The following is a 22197-nucleotide window of genomic DNA, read 5'->3' as shown; positions in this document are numbered from 1 at the left end:
GGAATATGTATGCGCTATATAAGAAACTGTTAATAAATAAATAGTAGTGCCCCTACAAATAGGGGAGCCCTACCAACTGCCATTACAAACTGACTCACTGGCAGTTGGTGTGGCTCCACTAATTCATTTTAATGTTTAATTGTGCTGCAGCCCCTCCTCTGGAGCCATTAGTGTCCCTTATTCACATTACGTCATACAGCACGTAGTGCCCCCTATTCACATTAGTGCAGACTGTGAATCACTGCCAACTGGAGGCGGATTTGTCAATACTGCCAGTAGACTGACTGTAATGGAATTGGACTGTAATACTTTTTAACAGAGCTGCTTTTATGTGTCAGGTTAACCTTAAACTCAGCGGCCGTTTTCCTGGCCTTGAAGATCTGCGATATACAGAATTCTTCCCCCTTTTATTTTCCCTTTCATTGTAGTTCACCCCTAGACTCATCTGTGCCCTGCTTTTATCCTATGACGAGGGTGACTGTGCATGGTCTATATCCCCCTATGTACAGTATATTTCCCCTTACATGTATCCCATCAGATGGCAGTCCAGCGTACATACGATACAGTACATGCTGCTTTCATGTAATAATACACCAGTGAGTCATGCTTTCGGGATTAACTATCTTGCACATGATATAAACAGTTACTATATAAAACCCAGAGAAAGGATATTGCCTTTTAAATAAATCCTGACAGCTGCGGAATATATCATGCACAGATGCAACGCTTAATATGCTATTTACATTAAATCCTGTGCAACCCAAAACGTCTTATCGTGAATTGTTTATGTGCTATTTCAGTGTATGTTTTTTATTGATTGGACATATTGAGGCAAGATTACCATCTTATCTTACTCTGGGACATTCTTTATAGGTAGAAACTGTATAGAGAGAGGAAATAATATTTTTCTATGTGATATATTTCCAGTGGAAACTGGAGCCAGCTAACGTGCGTGCGCACGTTGTTCCCCTTGAAAGTTTGCCTGATGTGAACGGACACTTGTGACATAGAACAAACACCCAGGTCATGGGCTCAGGGCTTGTGCGCCGGCATCGGCTTGTGTCAGCGGTCATAGGGTGACGGAGCAGCCACCTTGACCTACAAGTTTTCAGACAGCCTTGTTTGTTTGTCGTCAGCCTCTCAGAGTAACTGCGCTGTTTATTTATAGACTAGTTAAAAGCCCGTCAAAATGACGGCTTCTGCAATGTACTTTCACTTTGAGCTGTGACAGTTTTTACTTTTGCTTTGAGTGGTGACAGTTTTTAGCCCACAAACTCTCCACCTCCCTATCTGCTCCTACCTCCAACCTCTGACTTTGCAGCTCTGTCTCTCCACACCCAGCAAGTTTGTAGCAGATCAGTGTCCCTGCGAAAATTGCTCTCACTTTCTGTTATGGCATATATTAGCACACAAAGGAGTCATTCGTATGGTTGAGTGGCCTCTAGTGGTCAGTGCCAATACGTCACCTCATAGAGGTGAGGAGTGGTTAGCCTTTATATATGTATATATAGAAAGTAAATAAAAGTAAAGTGCAAATTTTAGAAACATTTATTAAAAAGTCTCTTATACCACACAGTGGTGGGTGTTCCAGACCATAAAAGGTTCAATAGTGTGTTTCAGATTTCAGTAAAGCAAACAAACGTTCCCAACGCGTTTCGTCCCAATGCAAGGGACTTCATCAGGGGTTCGCTACAAACATAAAAATATATACTTTAAAAATACATAATGACAATTTGTACATTATTATTTCTTCTGCAATGACAATAGATACAAAATCAACGGACTTTACTTTAGACAATTGTGAATATGACTTGTTTGGCTAAGTCATTAAAATGCATCTATTGATGATAGAAAAAAGTTACACGGATATGGAAGAACAGGTGAAAGAAAAAAGGGTGAGAAAGAAGAATAATTCCATAGCATTGGTTGAGAGCTGCTTATACAGTTTAGGTGACGTACCAAATAGCATTCACATAATTTCCACGATTTTCATACACGAGATGTATCCCCAACCAGGTGTATAACAATAGAAATTTTTAAAGATCTATTGTTCTACACCTGGTTGGGGATACATCTCGTGTATGAAAATCGTGGAAATTATGTCAATGCTATTTGGTACGTCACCTAAACTGTATGACCGCCTCACAATAAATACTGTTTCTTCTGAGCCCTGGAGTGACGCCTTACCCATTCTTCTACTATATATATATATATATATATATATATATATATCTATATATAGATTTTAGAGTTGTTGGGGTTTCTTACTTCCCTTTAATATTGAGAAATCTTGGATTACAATGAATGGATTCTAAACAGAAGATAACAGGGGCATATTTATCAAAACTTGGAGAGAGATAGTGGAAAGAAAGAAAGTACCAACCAATCAGTAATCTTTCAGGGTGTGTTTGAGCTGATTGGCTGGTACCTTATTTCTCTTCCCACGTTAATGGCCCCCATCCATCAGGGCAAAGCATTGCATGCGATACCCCGCCATATCACCCAGCAGCTGCCAGACAGCAGGATCGCATATAATCAGGGCTATTTTTCAGCAGGCTCCAGCAGGAACTGAGGCCCTTATTCTAGTTCACTCTTTCTGACAAAATCTTTCTTAGATGGACAAAACCATGTGCACTGCAGGTGGGGCAGATGTTACTTGTGCAGAGATAATTAGATTTGGGTGGGGTTTTACTTCAAAGTGAGATCTATATTGCAGTGTAAAAATAAAGCAGCCAGTATTTACCCTGCACAGAAACAAAATGACTTACCCAATTCTAATTCTCTCTGCACATTTTAAAACTGCCCCCCTGCAGTGCACATGGTTTTGTCCATCTAAGAAAGATTTTGTCAGAAAGAGTGAACTAGAATAAGGGCCTCAGTTCCTACTGGAGCCTGCTGAAAAATAGCCCTGCATATAATACATTGTATGTGGTCCTTTTGAATACAATCTATAGTATGTGATCCCAGCCAGGGCTACGGGCTATGATGAATATTCATGGCAGCCCGTGGGATCTGCGATGTGAGGCGAGCGGGAATGCGCCTCACATCACAATCACACTTTTCATTTGATCCGTCGCAGCAATGCGTCAAAATCGCATAAAAAGTGTCCATATCGCACTAGTGGATGGTCGCCATAACTCTCTCTCCCAACTTTGAGAAATCCCCCCCATACTATGTATTCTCATTGAAAACTAGAGTGTGTATACAATCATGCGCTATGGTCTGTCCCGTTCAGACATGTCCAGTGGAAGCCAGAGCCAACTGTTCCCAATGCGCAGAGCAGAGAAAAAGGGTGATATATATACAGAAACAATGGCAGAACTTGTGGGTAGTGAGCCCAGGTGCAAAAATCATTTGGGCCCCATCCTCCTCCAAGTTCCCAATATGCAACATGGGAGTGGGTAGCAGAAAGAGGCGGGGGTGACGGAAAAAACTAAAACTGTGGGTGACAGAAAGAGAGTGACAGGGGCAGCAGTAGGCCCCTTATTCCTCTGTAAATTGACAATAAGGTGTAACTAGGAAAATTAGGGGGGTTCCAAGAAGCTACTGGTTCTAAGCAGTGGATTTAGGAAGGTGGGATTTTACAGTGGATTACAGCAATGGGAAAAAAGACAGTGGGTATTCAATGAAGGGACATCCCTGGATAGGTTGGGGCCACTACTATGGATGGTTTAAATCAGGCATGTCCAACCTGCGGCCCTCTAGCTGTTGTGAAACTACACATCCCAGCATGCCTTGCCATAGTTTTAGCATTCCCTAATATCAAAACTGTGGCAAGGCCTTCTGGGATGTGTAGTTTCACAACAGCTGGAGGGCCGCAGGTTGGACGCGCCTGGTTTAAATGCTGATATATTAGATAGTTTTGCCATCCATGGTAAATCGATAGTTTTGCCATGGATGGTTCTGATTGGTCTATGATTGGAATATGACTTACATTGTTTCTACAGAGAAATCATCATAGGCGTGCGCAGCACATTTTATTAGAAGGTGCACATATATGGATGATGCAACAAAAAAAAGACAAAAAAAAACCTCCCGGAGAGCTACAAAAATTTGACCAATGCCCCTGATACTATGCCGCACACCGTAATGTCCCTGCGCAATATTCTGCACACTGTAATGCCTGACACATTATGCCACACATTGCAATGCCCCTCACACGTAATGCATACCTCCCATCTTTGGTAGTGGATAAAGGAATATATGCATAAATAGGGACAGTGCGCACCATAGGCGTGCGCCAAAAATATACACCGTAATGCCAACACACCCATTACATATTATAACACAATGCCCATTACACGTTATGCCAGGGCTCGACAACTTTTTTTTTTAATAGGGACAGCAGGCACAGTGAAAAAAATTACACCATAATGCCTATTACACATCACATACCCATTACATAGTATACCACATGCCATAATGCCCATTACACGTTATTCCACACACCGTAATGCCCAATACACATTATACCAAACACCGTAATGCCCATTATGCTTTATGCCACACACTATAATGCCCATTACACATAATACCACAGGCCGTAACGCCTATTACATTTTATGCTGCTTACCTACAAGCTCGTTGCTAGGGGTTTCATGCTCATTGCTATGGGTTTCTTGCTCGATGCCAGGGGTTGCATGCACTTACTCAGTCTGTGGTAGTCTTGCTGCACGGTGTTCTGTGCGGATGGCGGTGGCTCCTCTGTGATTCCACGGGTGATGGCAGGCAGACAGGGTGAGGTGGGTGATGATGACCTGGGCTAGCCTACCAGGCCTGCTGGTGCTGGGCCCCTGGCTTAGCGAAGTGACGTTGGAACGAGTCAAACACCAAATAATAAATTAAAGTCTATTATTACCTGCAACATGGTGACTACAGGACAGAAGCTCAGCAGGTATATGACAGGGAGATGTATAGAGCGGGGGAGGGGGGAGAGAGAGAGGGGACAGTGAGTGAGTGAGGGGGGGGGGGAGAGGGTTGTGGAAAGGGAGGAGTGATAGGGGATATTGAGTGAGAGGGGGAAGAGAGGAGAGAGTATGTTTGCATATATATATATATATATATATATAAATATATATATATATATACATACACACACACACACACACACACACACACACATACTGTATATATACAGTGTATATATACAGTGTATACATGTATATACAGTGTGTATATATATATATCAGGGTTGCCGACTTTCAAAAAATCCTCTCCGGGAGAAGCCCGGAGAGGAATCTTGCATTACGAGGTTTGGGGGCGGGGCTTAACTGTGACGTCATTAAGCCCCACCCCCATTACGGCAAATAGCCGAAATAACTGGTAACCATGGAGGGGGCGGGGCTAAAATGACACGATTGTGCCGTTTTAGCTCCGCCCCCTCCCCTGAGACCCACGGATTGCGGCATATAAATGCCGCGATCGGGGGGCTCAGTGGGGGTCCCCCTGATTCCGGGAGGGTTGCCCACCCTTCCGGGGGCCGGGAGTAAGGACACGATTTTCGGGAGACTCCCGCAAATTCCGGGAGGGTCGGCAACCCTGATATATATATATATATATATATATATATATATACTCCCTTTATATACACACAAACACACCCCTTATAGCCATATGCTTATTTGCTGTACACACATAAGCACCTCAAATACTTTAAAATGCATTGGCCCGGGGAGTGGAAGCACTTGCAGGTGGGTCCCAGCTCCTTGCGACTTGCAGTTCCGTGCTCCCGGGTGGCAGCCCAGGAGGGTCCCAGCTCGCACAGTGTACGTGGGCCGGGCTCCCGCGAGGGGTGGCAGGAAGGAGGATGATACAGCCATGTCCACACGTGTGGCCGGATTCCTGTGCTCAAAATTCTGGAATGAGCGGTACGCAGAGGCTGGGGCGCGGGGTTAGTGGTGCGGTGTGTAGGGGAGGGTGCCTGCCGCTAGTACTAGTGCCGTGTGCCTGCAGCGCCGCTGGAGCAGGAGAGCACACGACACAGACTGTCCCTCCTCTTCCTCCCACCAGCACCCGCCGCAGTGGTCTGTGTGTGTGTGTGTCAGTCACATGGGGGTGCGGGGGGTTTCATCAATTGGAAATATACTGGTCGTGTCGCGGGCGGGTGGAAGCTGCAGCTGCCGATCACTGGAGGTGCTGCAATCGTGCAGGGGGTGCTGGTCATTAGGAGGTGCCTGTGCACCCCTGGCACCCCCCGTGCGCACGCCTATGGAAATCATCACGCTTATTAATTACTAGACGTTCAGATGCACTGAAATTATTAGTAATCCACAAAATAAGGAATGTGATCAGCATGGAGATAAACAGATGGTACTGTACACAGAGCCAACATGTGCCGACAGGCGGTATTTCATGCCCTACCATCCACTAGGGCGTGGTGGGAGAATAAAATAGTGTGCCGAGCGTAGCGAGGCACCGTGCCCGACGCATCGCGAGCGCAGCGAGCGATGCGAGGGGATGCAGTGCACTTTAAACTGTGTCCATGTCGACTGTGTTGACATTCAGGTAAAAAAAACTGTGAAAAACCCCATGTCGACCTTGTGAATGTCGACATAGACAATGTCGAACTAATGACCTTGTCGAACTAATGACCTGTCGAACTAATGACCTTTCGACCTAGAATCATGTCGACCTTTTCCCATGTCGACCTAGAATCATGTCGACCTTTTAGCATGTCGACCTAATGGATTCGACCTAATGACTTTCTACCATAATGCAATAGACCAAATGATCCCAACCCATTTTTAGAACCAATCAGATTCCACGGGGGGGGGGGGGGGAGTTTGCTAAGATGGGTGTTCTATTTCACACGGGATGTTGCTATGGGCAACCAAACAGATACTGGGCCAGATTCTCTAAGCTTCAAAAGTGATAAAATAGAGAGTGATAAACAGCCAGCCAATCAGCTCCTACCTGCCATGTCACAGACTGTGTTTGAAAAATTACAGACAATTGGTGCTGTGCAACTTTGGCCTGATAGCCACATCTCAAAAGAAAGGTGGGCCACAAAAATTGGCCAAGATAGTCTACAATTGGGGACAGATGTGGAATATTCATGGTGTAATCTGTGAGAAATTGGATGTAGACTGGGTGACCCAGTAGATAACAGCACGAGTTGAATAATATTAATCCAATATCTGGCAATAAATTGATGTAAAAACAACTCCTGCAGTGAGACTTGTACTCCTCGCTGGTTTATTTTTCTTTACTATCTGCATCTGATCATCTATTCAGTGTCAGCGGCAAGCCCAGTAGCACAGGACTCTCTCATCATTGATTCTATGCTTGAAGCAGATCTCTGAAAGCAGAGGTCCAACTATTGGGCAAACTGACATTCTGCTACTGTGATCTACTCTTTTTAACACTCTCTCATCCATCCAGCCTACAGTGTCTCCCTGCAATACTGAAAAGCATCAGGGTGACCCACTAATCAGGATTGGAAAGCAGAAGCGACTTATATCTTAGTTCCCATATACAACCAACCTGGTACTCTCATTCCACACTATTGCCGTATGTTACCTATATACCCCAATCTGGGCCAGAATCCAGCAGTGCCAATACGGGGCCGGTCTATCAACCAGAGAGGAGACCCCTGGTGAAAAACTGGTATGGTAACACAGGCAGGGTCATCGAACAGCAGATACACAGGAGCCACCGGTTGTAGGAGCTCTTTTCACGTGGGACTTTGCTGACTATCAGTATCTACCAGAGTGGGACACAACCATCCCCTATAGAGCACTAACAAACTAATATTGAAACCAGACTACACATTAACAAATGTGTGGGAGTAGGGATTACCGGGGCAAACTGGCGAAGCTGACCAATGTAAAGTAATGACACTTGCTGAGGCAATAGAAATAAGACACATGAGTGAACCAGTAAAAGTGTAAAAAGTCACAAATAAGATTATCACACATTGGGCCTTATTTTGGTTCACTCTTTCTGACAAAATCCTTCTTAGATGGACAAAACCATGTGCACTGCAGGGGAGCATATGCAAAATGTGCAGAGAGAGTTAGATTTGGGTGGGGTTTTACTTCAAAGTGAGATCTATATTGAAGTGTAAAAATAAAGCAGCCAGTATTTACCCTGCACAGAAACAAATTACTCACCCAAATCTAATTCTCTCTGCACATGTTACATCTGCCCCCCTGCAGTGCACATGGTTTTGTCCATCTAAGAAGTATTTTGTCAGAAAGAGTGAACCAAAATAAGGCCCATTAAGACAAAAAAATCATGTGCATTTATGTATGTATGTCCTTGTTTTTTTTTGTGTTGTGTGTTGTTTGATTGACAGTCTAATAATAATATGTTAAACGACTAATCAAAAATGAATGAATGCTCCATATATTTTACATTAAGAAGTCTATTAAAAGTTATGTTTTAACTAAATAATCAAATCATAAAATTTATAGAATAAAGAGTGCGCCCAAAAAGGCACATTTGTCTTACCATTTGCCTCTTGCAAACAAACCCTCTTCTATTCAGTTACAAATACTGAATGTGTTGGGCGCACCACCAATCTAAGACTACAAAAATTTATAAAAGTAGTCCAACATATTGGTTCAAATAGATGTTTTTCTAGAATGTTCTAATTTACTAATAAAGTCTGTGCGGATCCAAAAACCCCCCTTCTTTGTGTTTGAAAAATGTCAGACAGGAGCTGATTGGCTGGCTGTTTATCACTCTCCATTTTATCACTTTTGAAGATTAGAGAGTCTAGCCCATTATCTATTATCTTCTAGAAGGCGCAAAATAAGTAGTAGATTCTGATTGGCTGTCCATAGCAACATTCCATGTGAAATTGATTAGGAAATTTGCCCCTGCTCAGTTTCTGATCAGCGCACACCCACTGCCATTCCGTTACTTCCGGTTTCCAGGGATTTGAACCCTCATTGCTTCCCTAGTTATTCTACTTTTATAAAGATACCTGAAGTGTCGAAACATGTCTTGGTGCAGCGCGTCTTCTGCGAGACATTCATTCGAAAAAGCGAGCGACAATACAGGCGTATTTCTACTGAAAAATAATAAGTACATTTTATTTACATAGCGCACTTTCTCCAACAGGACTCAAGGCGCTTTACAGACATCAAAACAATGCACATAATACATAGGATTTGGGTAGTACAGCAATAAATAAGTCCCACAGACATAACAGAAAGCCTTGTGAGCACAGTAGGCACAATGCAGTGTTGGCGCAGGCATTCTTCCATGAGTTGTGTATTCTTCCCTAACAAGGTACCAGGTGAGGCAGCCATCTTGGGTGCACTGTGTAGATTACCCTGGGTGGAAGGAGTTTACCCCTGGAAGACACAAAATCAAGTGATTGCAGTGTAGAGTATGGACCCAATAAGACAGTCGGGTCCATGTATTTTTCATCCCAGTGTACCAGATGTGGCAGCCATATTGGGCGCGCTAATAAGGTTACACTGGGAGGTGAGCCATATAAAGCACCCAATGCACCCACGTGAATCATGTACATGGAGCTCAGTCTTGACTAAATCGTTAACCGGAGGGGGGGTTAACGATATTGTTAACAATATTTATTTGTATGATCTATATCCTTTGTCTGGGATCTCCGATGATATCGTTTATTGCTGTATGGGTCTTTATTTCTGGAATGGCAGATTTACTTCCAATTTGGCATTTTACCAATTAATTCCAGGAATATTTACATATATTAACGACACTTGTGTATTATACTACTACGGATTAATCTCAAATGACATCCCTTCAATGAACCCATGGATTCAGTCACCAAAAGACTGACACCGGCGATTCGGAGTCCCTGTCACTGACTTGCGTGATGCAAGTCCGTCATTTGAAGATTATTTGTTTTTTTTAGCAGAACCCGTTGACATATGGATGCCAGTACATGTGGCAAGGCGCTCTGTTATATACATGTCGTCTGATGGGTGCGGAAACCTAGCAAGCGAAGTCAAACTAAAATACATTAAAAAGCTGGAGAATGTTTTTTTTTTTTTTTAATTCCAAAAATTCTCTCCCAGAGAATAAAAACCAACCTGGAAAAAAAATATACATTTTTAAACGACGATGCGAAACACATTAATCACGGTTTCATAACTCATATCAATCTAGCAAAACAACGTTTACTTTGTTAAGTTCTTGTAACTAATCATTCTGCGGAGACAACATTGTATTGGCTTGACGCATTGCAGGCAGTCACCCTGGGGTGTCTTTGAAAAGCCCCGCCCACCGCTTTAACTAAATGTTTGGGTCATCCACACAATCCACTCTTTGTTCATTTTTTTTTCCTTTTCCAACCGGGCACTTAATTTGTACAGATGGAAAGGTGGCTCCAGATTCCCCTAAGGTTTTACTGTGATTTTTTTTTTGTGCCTCTAATTTGTGCAGCGAAGGGAAAACCAGGTTCGAAAAACCCATTTAAAGGAGAGAATTAGGCAACGCAGGCGCAATATCAATTTTTCAGCACGCTGGTCCCCTGCCAAGATTTCTCCGCTCGCTGCGGCCCACGGGCTCACATTTTAGAGAGGGTTATTATAGGGGATTAGTGCTGTTACAACAACTAATTTACTTGTACTTTCTGCATGTTCCTAAATGCATTTGTCTGTAACACCGTCTCACCTCCACCAGCTGCAAAGGAAAGGAGGGGGGGGGGGGGGGGGGGTGTGTGTAACCATAACGCATGGATGTCTGTTCTCATATGTAATACCTTAAGAGGCTGTATTGAAATACAAATTATTTTCTGGGTCGAATTTCCCTAATAGTCAATGGAGCAAATATAAGACCTTAAATTTCCTACTTTTTTTTTATTTTGTTGATACGTAACATAAATGTCAGATGCTTATACCGTGGTAGGGAATGAAACATGTACACCTATGTTATTACTTTGTCTTACAGTAGCCATAGGAATCTATGTCAACTTTTTAAATTGAGCAGTGCATAGTTTTAACAAAGCCGTTTCTAGTGGTGCAAGTAGAAAAAATGTGTTAGTGGTACTGTCTGTGTTGCGGCAAAAAATGGGTGTGGTTAGTGGCTACATGACAAAACTTTAAAACACAATTACATTTCTGTTTGGGCTTGTGCACATATATTTCCCCACAGTGCCAGATATCATTTACCCCCACAGTGCCACACATATATGCCCCCACAGTGCCACACATATATGCCCCCATATTGCCACACATATGCCCACACATTGCCACACATATGCCCACACAGTGCCAGATATGCCCCCAGTGCCAGGTATGCCCCCACAGTGCCAGATATGCCCCCCACAGTGCCAGATATGCCCCCACAGTGCTTGGTATGCCCCCACAGTGGCAGATATGCCCCCACAGTGCCAGATATGCCCCCCCACAGTGCCACACATATGCCCACACAGTGCCATATATGCCAACACAGTGCCACACATATGCCCACAGTGCCAGCCATATGCCCACACAGTGCCAGACAGTACAAGATATGCCCCCACAGTGCCAGATATGCCCCCAGTGCCACATATGCCCCCACAGTCCTAGGTATGCCCCCCACAGTGCTAGGTATGCCCCCCACAGTGCTAGGTATGCCCCCCACAGTGCCAGATATGCCCCCCCCCATGCCAGATATGCCCCCCACAGTGTCAGCGGAAGCACAGCACAACTTACAGTTGGTTGCTGCAGCCTGGTCTCTCCCACTCCAGCTGCTGCCTCCCCCGGCCGTCACCTCCCACCGTCACCTCCACACCGCTGCTGCTGCTGAGGGAGGGCAGGGAGAGAAAGGAGAGACGCGCGATGTGCTCCCCGCCCCTCCCCTCCATAGGGAATCTGCTGTGGCGGGGTGGCGGACCTGTACAGGCCACGCCCCGCATGCAGAATGTTCCGGGGGGGGTAATTTGTTATGGCGATACAGGGTACCGGCACACTATGTTTCAGTGGTACGCTGTACCACCCCGTACCGCCTCACTTGCAGCACTGGCTGTTTCTATGACAGAACAAACCTGGAACAGATTCATACAGTGAATTTGTGGTTTTGATAAGACCAGGTGTAGTGTCCTCACGCGCCGCAGTTACCTACATTCCAATGGGTATATGTGTGGGAGAGAGGGAGGCATCTGGGGCAGAGCTGGTGTATACATGTGAGAGAGGAAGGCGGTTGGGTATATATGTGAGAGAGGGAGGTGGATGGGGCAGGGCTGGGTATATATGTGAGAGGGAGGTGGATAAGGCTGGGGCAGGGCTGGGTATATATGTGAGAGGGAGGTGGATAAGGCTGGAGCAGGGCTGGGTATATATGTGGGAAAGGGAGGTGGATGGGGCAGGGGCAGGGCTAGGGTATATGTGAGTGTGAGAGGGAGGCGGCTGAGGCAGGGCTTGGGTACATAGGCGTGTAAGAGGGATGCAGTTGGGGCAGCCACCTACCTCTCACACATGTATACCTAGTGGGAGAGAGGGTTGGGTATGTGTGTGTGTGAGAGAGAGGCGGCTGAGGCAGGGCTGGGGTATACGTGTGAGAGGGAGGTGGATTGGACTGGGCTGGGGTATATGTGAGTGTAAGAGGGAGGTTGCTGGGGCTTTTTACCTTAACCTCTGTTAATGATAATGCCAACTCGGGTCACTAGCTTGTAGTCAGTCACACTAGGTTAGTCTGAGAAACTGTTGGTGCACTTTTTCGAATATGAAACTAGCCTAGAGCTCCCAAAAAGTTTGGATAAAGTAATGGTACACCAAGGGGGCACCAGTATTTGGGAGCACTATGGTATGTCTTGTTAAATTAAGAGCTACTGTAGGGGGTGGTGTGAGATACCTTCTGGTATTGTCCACCCTCTCAAGGCCACACTTTTCTCTTCTGACCATGTGTGGGTGCTGATGAGGTTAATAACCATTCATTCACAATGCTCTAATGCTGTAACCAATAAGTTGTGGGGCACTACGGACGCTGTAATGGTTAGCATTACAGCCTAACAGCGCTGAGGTCATGGGTTCTATCCCCACCATGTGTAATATATACAGGGCAGTACAGACGGTGTAATGGTTAGCATTACTGCCTCACAGCGCTGAGGTCATGGGTTCAATACCCACCATGTGTTATATATATACGGGGCAGTACAGATGGTGTAATGGTTAGCATTACAGCCTCACAGCACTGAGGTCATGGGTTCTAGTCCCACCATGTGTTATATATACGGGGCAGTACGGACGGTGTCATGGTTAGCATTACTGCCTCACAGCACTGAGGTCATGGGTTCTATCCCCACCATGTATATACGGGGCAGTACGGACGGTGTAATGGTTAGCATTACTGCCTCACAGAGCTGAGGTCATGGGTTCTAGTCCCACCATGTGTTATATATACCAGGCAGTACGGATGGTGTAATGGTTAGCATTACTGCCTCACAGCACTGAGGTCATGGGTTCTATCCCCACCATGTGTTATATATATGGGGTAGTACGGATGGTGTAATGGTTAGCATTACTGCCTCACAGCACTGAGGTCATGGGTTCTAGTCCCACCATGTGTTATATATATGGGGCAGTACGGACGCTGTAATGGTTAGCATTACTGCCTCACAGCACTGAGGTCATGGGTTCTAGTCCCACCATGTGTTATATATACGGGGCAGTACGGATGGTGTAATGGTTAGCATTACTGCCTCATAGCACTGAGGTCATGGGTTCTATCCCCACCATGTGTTATATATACGGGGCAGTATGGACGGTGTAATGGTTAGCATTACTGCCTCACAGCACTGAGGTCATGGGTTTTAGTCCCACCATGGCCCTAACTGTGCGAATGTTCAAAATATTCTCTGGAAAGCGCTGCGTAATATGTGTGCGCTATATAGGAAACTCTTAATAAATAATAAATAAATCAAATAAATAGTAAGGATGGCCATTGACAGAGAGAACCTCAACATTTCTGGTTCATGGATGTGCAAAGAAATGGGGGCTGCGTGTGCAGTACTTAAGAGACATAGGATTTTGCAGTTGGAAACCCCACTTCTAACACCAATTTATAGTCTACACTTTGAATGTAGTGAATTGAGGTTTGGTTCAGTACACAACATGGGCTCAATCTATTGTGACAACTGGACATTTTGTGATATTATTTTACTTTTTAAAAACAGCCACTGTCAGTAAACTTCAGGACACAAAAAGTTACATAAAGCCACCAAAATTAGACTGAAATTCCACTTTTTAGCCCAATTTGAATTGCAGAGTCCACGCTCGGTGGCCGTCTTGGCTTCTCTCTGTCTGCGTAAAACAGTGTGATTGGGAAAATGACTGTGTATAATAATATATTATACGATGGACAATCTATCTTCTCTGGGTATATGTTGTTCGTTGCACAAAGCGGGCTTGTGTGCAGAAAACCAGCAAGCCTTGGCCGTAATTTCACTATGCCTATTAAAAATATGTGCCTGAAATCCTACACAGCTCTTACAAACTCAGCACCCACAATGGCATGAACTTAGCTGTATACAGGTCACCTTTGACCACAGAGGCCCCCAATGTGTTAAGTCAATCTACTAAACTTTATTAGCGACTTCTGAGCTTTTCACGTAACAAAACATAACTCACGTCTCCACTTCAGGCTAATTGTTTATATGCTTTACGCTGTTTTGTAGCAGGGAAATACACAACAGAAGGCGGCTAATTCACTGCGCTGGCAAATTGTCTGCATTTAAAGAGTTTTTGTTTACTTCAAAAAGTACACACTAGTTAATGTCGATTTTCTGAATTCAGAGCACACTCATTTCACACTTCCATTTTAGTTCCGGTCACAGGTGACAATTCACCAGAGATCCGCCCAGTGGTGGTTTCAAAGGTAGGACTGCAGCGCAGTTAAAAATTCAAATAAGGGATTCGCACCAACTGCTACTGAGTCAGTTTGGAGTGGCAGTTGGTGGCAGTGGGTGTGGCTCTCCTATTTAAATTTTGAACTGTGCTGCAGGCTGCAGCCCCTCCTCTGGATACGCCACTGGATCCGATTCTAGATCCGTAGATCCACTGAAAATGCCCAGTAAGGGGTTTGGTGTGTAATATTGACATTAAGAATACACACACACACACACCTGGATGATGAGTGCCTCGCTGCAGCTGAGCCTGCACGTGTCTCTGGCCGAGTGCCGCGCCTGGATTCCTAATGTGGGAAATTCCTGCCGGAGCTGTGGGAAAGACAAGTTGGGAAGGAAGACTGTATCAGTCAATGTTAAGGGTGGAGAAGTATGTTTTATGATATAAGTAGAAGCTGATTGGATACCATGGGCAGCTTCTCTGCCTGTCCTTTTTTTATCACCACTTGATAGATCTGCCTGATAGTTACTTAGCTCCTGTACACAGGCAGATAGTAAGGATGATCCATCAATCGCAGCCATCTGTATCAGAAGTGTTGGCCAAGAACCTGTCATAGTAATAAATCCTCCATGCGTCTACATGATCTTGTTGGATTTAGGCTTACTAAATACCTTAGTATACATAGCAAACAGGAACGTCTTACATTCTAGGCCATCTACAAGGTCAATAATAACAAGATGATAAAGAATAGGACAAATATTGATCCATTTTTGCACCACAGATAAATGAAGACAACTATTGTCTAAGACAGTTTCTTTATACTGTATATAATCACCCACTATATATATAACATCCATTTGATTTATCTTCAAGGTCAGAATGACCCACAGGTGGACAAGGGAAAAACCTGGTGGACACAACCGCCCCGACCTCTCAACGGCTCAGTAAGTTGTTGAAAGAAGATCATGGATGAGTTGAGTGCTTGGTTTGTTTCTATGGAATCTACACCAAGGTTATCCCTCTTGCTAATCAAATTGGGTGGAAATTACACATTGCTGTCCATTCCTTTATAAACGTCCCAGTTATTTGAATGTCCTCTCCAATGATAGGTCAAGCCTACAACCACCACCCACCACAACCAAGACAGCACAGTGGCCATCAGCTTGCCTTCAGCAGCCTAGCCGGTGTTTAAACTGATGCACAACATGTCATATTACAACTGATGCAGGTCTGGGCATTTCCAAGTCTTCACCATATGGTGGCACCACCTACCATTACCTATACATATTGCTACTCCATGGCTTTTGCCAAGTTACTGTATTCATACAACAAATTTCTGGATTGTATCCTTCAGAATTCCTACAGATAGCTCTCATAAAATAAATCAGACTCACAGATTGTAGCACATACAGTACTGTATATTAGTTTCTGCATACCTCCCAACCAGGAGGAACTGTTCTGTTTCTTTACTAGGTCCGGGCCCTGGGAAGACCCGTCGCAGAGCCCACTGTTCCCAGGGGCAGGACCTCTCAGAAGAGGATGAAAATCACCCCTTCCCTTTAAGAGGCCTAAAATGACTGACAGGTCTTTAGCGGTTGTGCAGGCCTAGAGCCTGACTTATCAATTACACAAGTGACTCTGGCCTAGTGCCAGAGCCACTTAACACCCTCATAGCTGCTCCCAGGCCTAAGGCCTTTCAATGGCCACAGGCCTAGTGCCTGAATCAATAGCCCCCAGGCCTAGAGCCTGTCCTACCGGGCCTTGGGCCTTACGCCCAGCTATTGTGCCACAGGCCTAGCTCCCGTCTAATTAGTGGGCCTTGGGCCAGGAGGTCCCAGCTGCTTCACCTACGGGCCAGGAGGGCCTGACTAACAAGAAACAGGCCTAGGGCCCAACCAGAGACAATGGGCCAGAAGGGCACAACAATAACATGCCCCCGGGCCGAGAGGGCCTGACTAATATGACCACAGGCCGGAAGGCCTGACTGTGCCCATGGACCTAGTACCTGATCACCCGGTGGACTAGGGAGGGGGTAGGTGGCTCAAGGGTCACCTACCTGCTGTTGGGAGAGGCGCGCTCTTTTGCTTGCCACCCTCACTGGCCTCCCCAAGACCGGCCACCATCTTCTTTCTTCTGCCGCTGGCCCGTCCTGGCCAGTGGCGGCGCTGCTTCTTTTCTTCCTGCAGAAGGTGCCGGAGATCTTCTGGCTTGATCCCGGCATCTTCTGTCCTCTTCCGCGGCTGCCGGAACTCTGGTCTCCATCGCCGCTGTCTTCTGCGCCGTCCTCCGGCGGCTTTTGTCTTCAGGAGCACTCCGGCGCTCCTCCGGCGGGGGATCCACTTCTTCCGCCTACCGACGGCATCTGACGTCAGACCATGGGGGCGGGGCTGAGGACGGCGCCTCTCTGCCTGCTCTGCTGCTCCTGTGCTGGGAGCAGGGGAACTGTCCCAGCACCGGAGCACATTGTTACATGTACATGTGGTAGGGAATATAGATTGTAAACTCCACTGGGGCAGGGACTGATGTGAATGTTCAACTAATTTCTACAAAGCGCTGCGGAATATTTGTGCGCTATATAATAAACTATTAATAAACAAATAAGGTTACAATTGTGGTACCAGCCATTTCTACAAGAATTTGAGTTTATGCACATTACCCCTAAATTTTTTATTTTTTTATATATATATATATATATATATATATATATATATATATATATGGATTCATTCTTATGAGTTACATGATATATTTATATTCCGGCATTTGAACGATGACCTCCGAATGACTTTATTGTTTTTTTTTCCATTGTAATTTGTAATGTCTATCTGTAAAGTTCTCAACACCGGATTCGCGGGAATAAAATAAAATGCAGCGGATAATTATTTCGGGATTATATTTCATAAATCCGCGTTGGTAATTTTTAATAAAAAAATGTTTATTTTTTTGTTCTCCTGTGTTGTGGCTTTGAAGAGAAATCCATATAATGAGTTAATCAGAAAAACAAACTATGTTCTAAAGCGAATCATGAGAGTAAACTTTAGCAAGACCACAAAATGGTCGGCCTTTTATGGAATGGTTGGGAAAGATGTGCCCATAATAACAGAAGGAGTAACGGTAATAACATGCACTCCGATTTACTGGAGCGGGGCAAGGGAGAGCCATAAAAACATTAAGAGGTTATCCTGGGATTACAGTGGACACTAATAGCAATCCTGGAAGTGTGACACATAATCCTGGTTAATAAAAAAGAGATGTTCTCTTTTGTGGACGGAGGTTGAGACATAAAGAACATTTTAGAAGCCGTACTATATGTCTATATTTGTTGCTGTTGACATGAAGTAAATGACAGGTTGGTTTGGTGATATAAAACGAGAGGGCATTCCGTTACATTTTGGCTCGGAGTTGTCTGCACTGTTTCATAACGTTTCATCTCCTGGAGTCACATCAGTGGAATCATGGTCAACCATAATTGTGGATTCCGTTTGGGGCAAACATGTTAAAAAGATGGAAATATATGTAGGATCTAACCGGGCTCCTGTCTTATTACATCACCCTCAGCTGCGAGATGCCACATGGCTTAAGAAAAATACTTTTTAGGTCTTGATGCAGAAAAAAAAAAAGGAATGTTTTACAACGGAGGCTAAGATGCTCTCATCACCGTGACCAAGATGTAGCTATGTGATTTAATAGTGCACTAGGCAGTGAAGGTGTGGTATAGATTATCTACACCGTCTATATAGACAAGGTCGGCACCATGCGGTCGATATGCATGAAGTTGGCAGGGTCAAAAGGTCAACATATAAAAGGTCAACAGTGGTTAAGGTCAACAGGTACAAAAGGCCAGCATGGCAACGGTTGGCACATTTTTTTTCTGGTCACATCTTGTAAAATACTGTTACATGACCACTATCGATACATATATGACACTTGCGGGCTAGCTTCGCTCACCCTGGTTCAGCAAGGTGACTATTCCTACTCGTGGTACAATGGATGGTAAACCAAGGAAATGTGGGGAAACTTGAACCCTTAATTGTGTAGGGTGCGAGGAGCCCTTGCTGTGGCATTTAAACCCCAGCAACCCAATTTCGCAAGCTTCGCAGGCTGGTTTCAGCCCGAATTGGCTGACATTTGCACCCTTCCCTTATTACTGTACAGTACTACACATTAATGTAATTTGGAATCTATGATATTTTTGAACGTACTTTCTGTGTTTTGTTAAATTTTTGTTAAATGGTCTAAAAAAAAATTAGAAAATATTCACATTATTTAAAATATTTGAAAAGTAATCAGATAATGAGATGCAATAGAAGTAAAATACTATTGATTCAAATTTATTCTATAGAATGTATTCATTGAATTGAGCCCCTCCCCCTTCTAAATCTGCAGCACCGTGTGTTTGCATTACCCCTTCCACCAAAACCACCACTTACCTTGATTTTCTTTTTTTTTTTCTGGAGCCCAAGCTGCTGCAACACCCAGTGCAGTGACCTAAATCAGGCATAGGGGGTGTACGTACGTATGGACCCTCTCCCAAAGGAGAAAGACCCCATTACTCCACTGACCAATCTCAGCCAAAAGGCCCAAGAGGGGAATATAGGGATCGGTGGGTCCTCCTCGCCGAAGCTCAGAGCGACCCTCTTCCCTCAACCTCTGGAAGGATTATGGTGGGTCCTCCACAACGAAGCTTGGAGAGACCCTCGGTAGGTTTCCCTCTGCCTTGGGCTCGGGGTCACCCTCAGGGACAGCAGCTCTCGCCAAAAGGAGAGAGCTTTGGTACATGGGGAGCGGGTAGCCCAGAAAAACATGACCAAAATGAACGAAAATGTGAAAAGTGACAAGGTGAGAGAGGGAAAATAAATAAATAGGCCGGGGTGGGGATGTGAAAAATTGTCCTACCCCAGCCATAAGGCCCGGTGTAAGTACGTGAAGCGGTAACCTAAAGGGAGAGTGTGCAGTAAATGTGCAATACTAGTCCTTGGTGCCCCAAGGTCCACCAGTGCAGGGTTCAGGCACCCCCAAGTTTCCCCGGGGGCACAGTGCAATTCGGGCTCCAGGCAGCCGGCCAATCAGTGTCCAACCAGGTGTTTCTCTGCCCCCACCTAGGCTGTTTTCCTACCCATGGCATGGGAATGGATACTCCACTGGGCTTTTCCATTGACTCCCTTGAGGGTTGAAGCCCCCTCGGAGCAATCTACTCAGTCCCAGTGTTTCTCACATCCCAAGGTTGAGGTACTAAACTGGGCGTTTCGCTGACTCCCCATCAGAGGCAACAAACCTCTAGAATGGGAGCAATCTACTCAGTCCCAGCGTTTCTCTGCTCCTTGGGAATGGATACTAGACAAGGATTTTCACTGTCTCATCCTTCGGGGGCTACAAACCCCATTAAGAGAGCCACCTACTAGGCCCAGTGTTTCTTCCCTCCCTACCATTGGGGGAAGTGTAGGAAGAGTATCTTAGTTCCCTCTTCCTGCTTTCCCCAGCATGGTGAATGTACTCAGCCAGACTTTTCCCTGCTCCCAGGCATGAGGGGTCCCATACCCTCTGCCCATCAGAGCAGTTACTCAGTCCAGCCTTTCTCTATTCTTCTGCCAGGGGGCAGTCCACACACAATGATAAGAACAGATACTACACTTAGCCAAAAGGTGATCTTCTTGCTTCTCCTGAAGGCAGCAGAAGCAGGCTCCTCCCACTCTGTACATCCATGCCATCATGAAAATCGCAGGATTGGAGAGTACCGTTATGTGGGAGGGAAACAAAGGGTAGAGTCAAGGATAACACCCAGACATTGGACTCTGGAGCAGAAGGACAAGAGACATTATCAAAAGAGATAAGGAGGGGCCTTGCCTTGGGGAAAGATGATGGATTCATTTATTATAAATTAAGTTTCTAAAGGTGGGAGGTGACATTGGTAAGAGGTCCAGGGATTAGGGTAAAATTGTATATCATCTGCATAGATCTTGCTTTGGAGAACAAAGGGATTGAAAATCCCACAATAGTAAGATTTGTAGAGAGCGTGAAAATGATGCGAGATATAGTTCTAGCCAGTCAGATAGGTGTGCTTAAAAAATGGCAGGAGCGGATAGGTTGGTACATTATCTCACAATTTTATCTTTCTCCAGGCTTTGAAAACCCCCTAAAAGTTTAATTCTAATAATTAGTGCTTATCGTTGAAAAACTTCTGCTCTCCTTTCTTTAATCATAGAAAACACAACAGCAAAACTGTAACTCACTATATACTGTACATACTTTCATTACTTTTTTATTGAATTTCAAGAATATAATGGGGGGGGGATACAGAAGGAAGAAAAGGGTAAAGGGAAGGGAGAGGAAACAAGTACACATTACAATCTTATACATAACGAAAAGTACAGCTAGATATCGGGATATATAAGAAACTGTAAATAAATAAATAAAAATAAACATAATTAAATATAGCACTAAAATGGTGTCTGAAGCATTAAACCGTAGTAATCTATAACAAAACTTAGGGCCTTATTTTGGTTCACTCTTTCTGACAAAATCCTTCTTAGATGGACAAAACCATGTGCACTGCAGGGGGGCAGATGTAAAATGTGCAGAGAGAATTAGATTTGGGTGAGTTATTTTGTTTCTGTGAAGGGAAAATACTGGCTGCTTTATTTTTACACTGCAATATATATCTCACTTTGAAGTAAAACCCCACCAAATCTAATTATATCTGCACAAGTTACATCTGCCCCACCTGCAGTGCACATGGTTTTGCCCATCTAAGAAGGATTTTGTCAGAAAGAGTGAACCAAAATAAGGCCCTTAATTTTATAACAGGATGTAGTGGGCATAATAGGATACCTTGTTTACATAAAAACTTATCAGGCAAAGGACCTTATTCAGTTCTGTTCGCAAGGTCCCCTCGTTCACACGGGGACCAATGTTTCTTATTGCAAATGCGAATTGCAAATTCGCCGCATTGCCAATCAACCTACAATAACCCCCATAGTCAAGGGACTCTACATATTGATTGTTCTGTATGCTCTCCTGGCAGTCCATTTCATTAATTGGTTATTGTGTTGTGACGAATGTACTAGGCTGGCAGTTTCAAACTCAGTGTGTTTGGACATCCCCCTCTACAGCAGATATTGTGGGGATCAATGGGGTTTTCCCAATTTTCCACTAATAAATGTTTAGTGGAGGCCAGAATAGGGCCAAGTACTTACTGATCAATGGGATGAATACCATCTGGGTATAAATGAAACAGAGCTATTTTTGGATGGGGAGATATTGTAGTACAGACATTCCTCACTTAACGACCAGGTTCCGTTCCTACGACCCGGTCGTTAAGCGAATTGGTTGTTAAACAAGCCTATATAAAACCCCTTAAGACTTATGAGACGCGGGTCGCTAAACAGGCAGGGCAGGTCGTAACTGCGAGAGGGTAGGCGGGCAGGTCGTAAAACAGAGCAGG

General features: G+C 44.6%; 1 long non-coding RNA gene across 2 annotated transcripts in view; it reads right to left on the bottom strand.

Annotated features, from left to right (window-relative positions):
• LOC146049836 (uncharacterized) overlaps window positions 1-22197 on the bottom strand; it is a 97122-nt gene that overhangs the window by 13930 nt on the left and 60995 nt on the right. The window contains exons 3-4 of one of the 2 annotated variants that reach the window (XR_014466216.1): window positions 15035-15127; window positions 8930-9016 (exon numbers count right to left, since the gene is read on the bottom strand). This is a non-coding gene — a long non-coding RNA (uncharacterized LOC146049836). The remainder of the gene's footprint in view (window positions 1-8929; window positions 9017-15034; window positions 15128-22197) is intronic. The other variant, XR_014466215.1, reaches the window with a different exon arrangement.

Source organism: Crinia signifera, chromosome 12, assembly GCF_055691185.1.
Source record: "Crinia signifera chromosome 12, ASM5569118v1, whole genome shotgun sequence".
In the NCBI taxonomy this organism is placed as follows: domain Eukaryota; kingdom Metazoa; phylum Chordata; class Amphibia; order Anura; family Myobatrachidae; genus Crinia; species Crinia signifera.
This window is presented reverse-complemented; position numbering and strand designations above follow the sequence as displayed.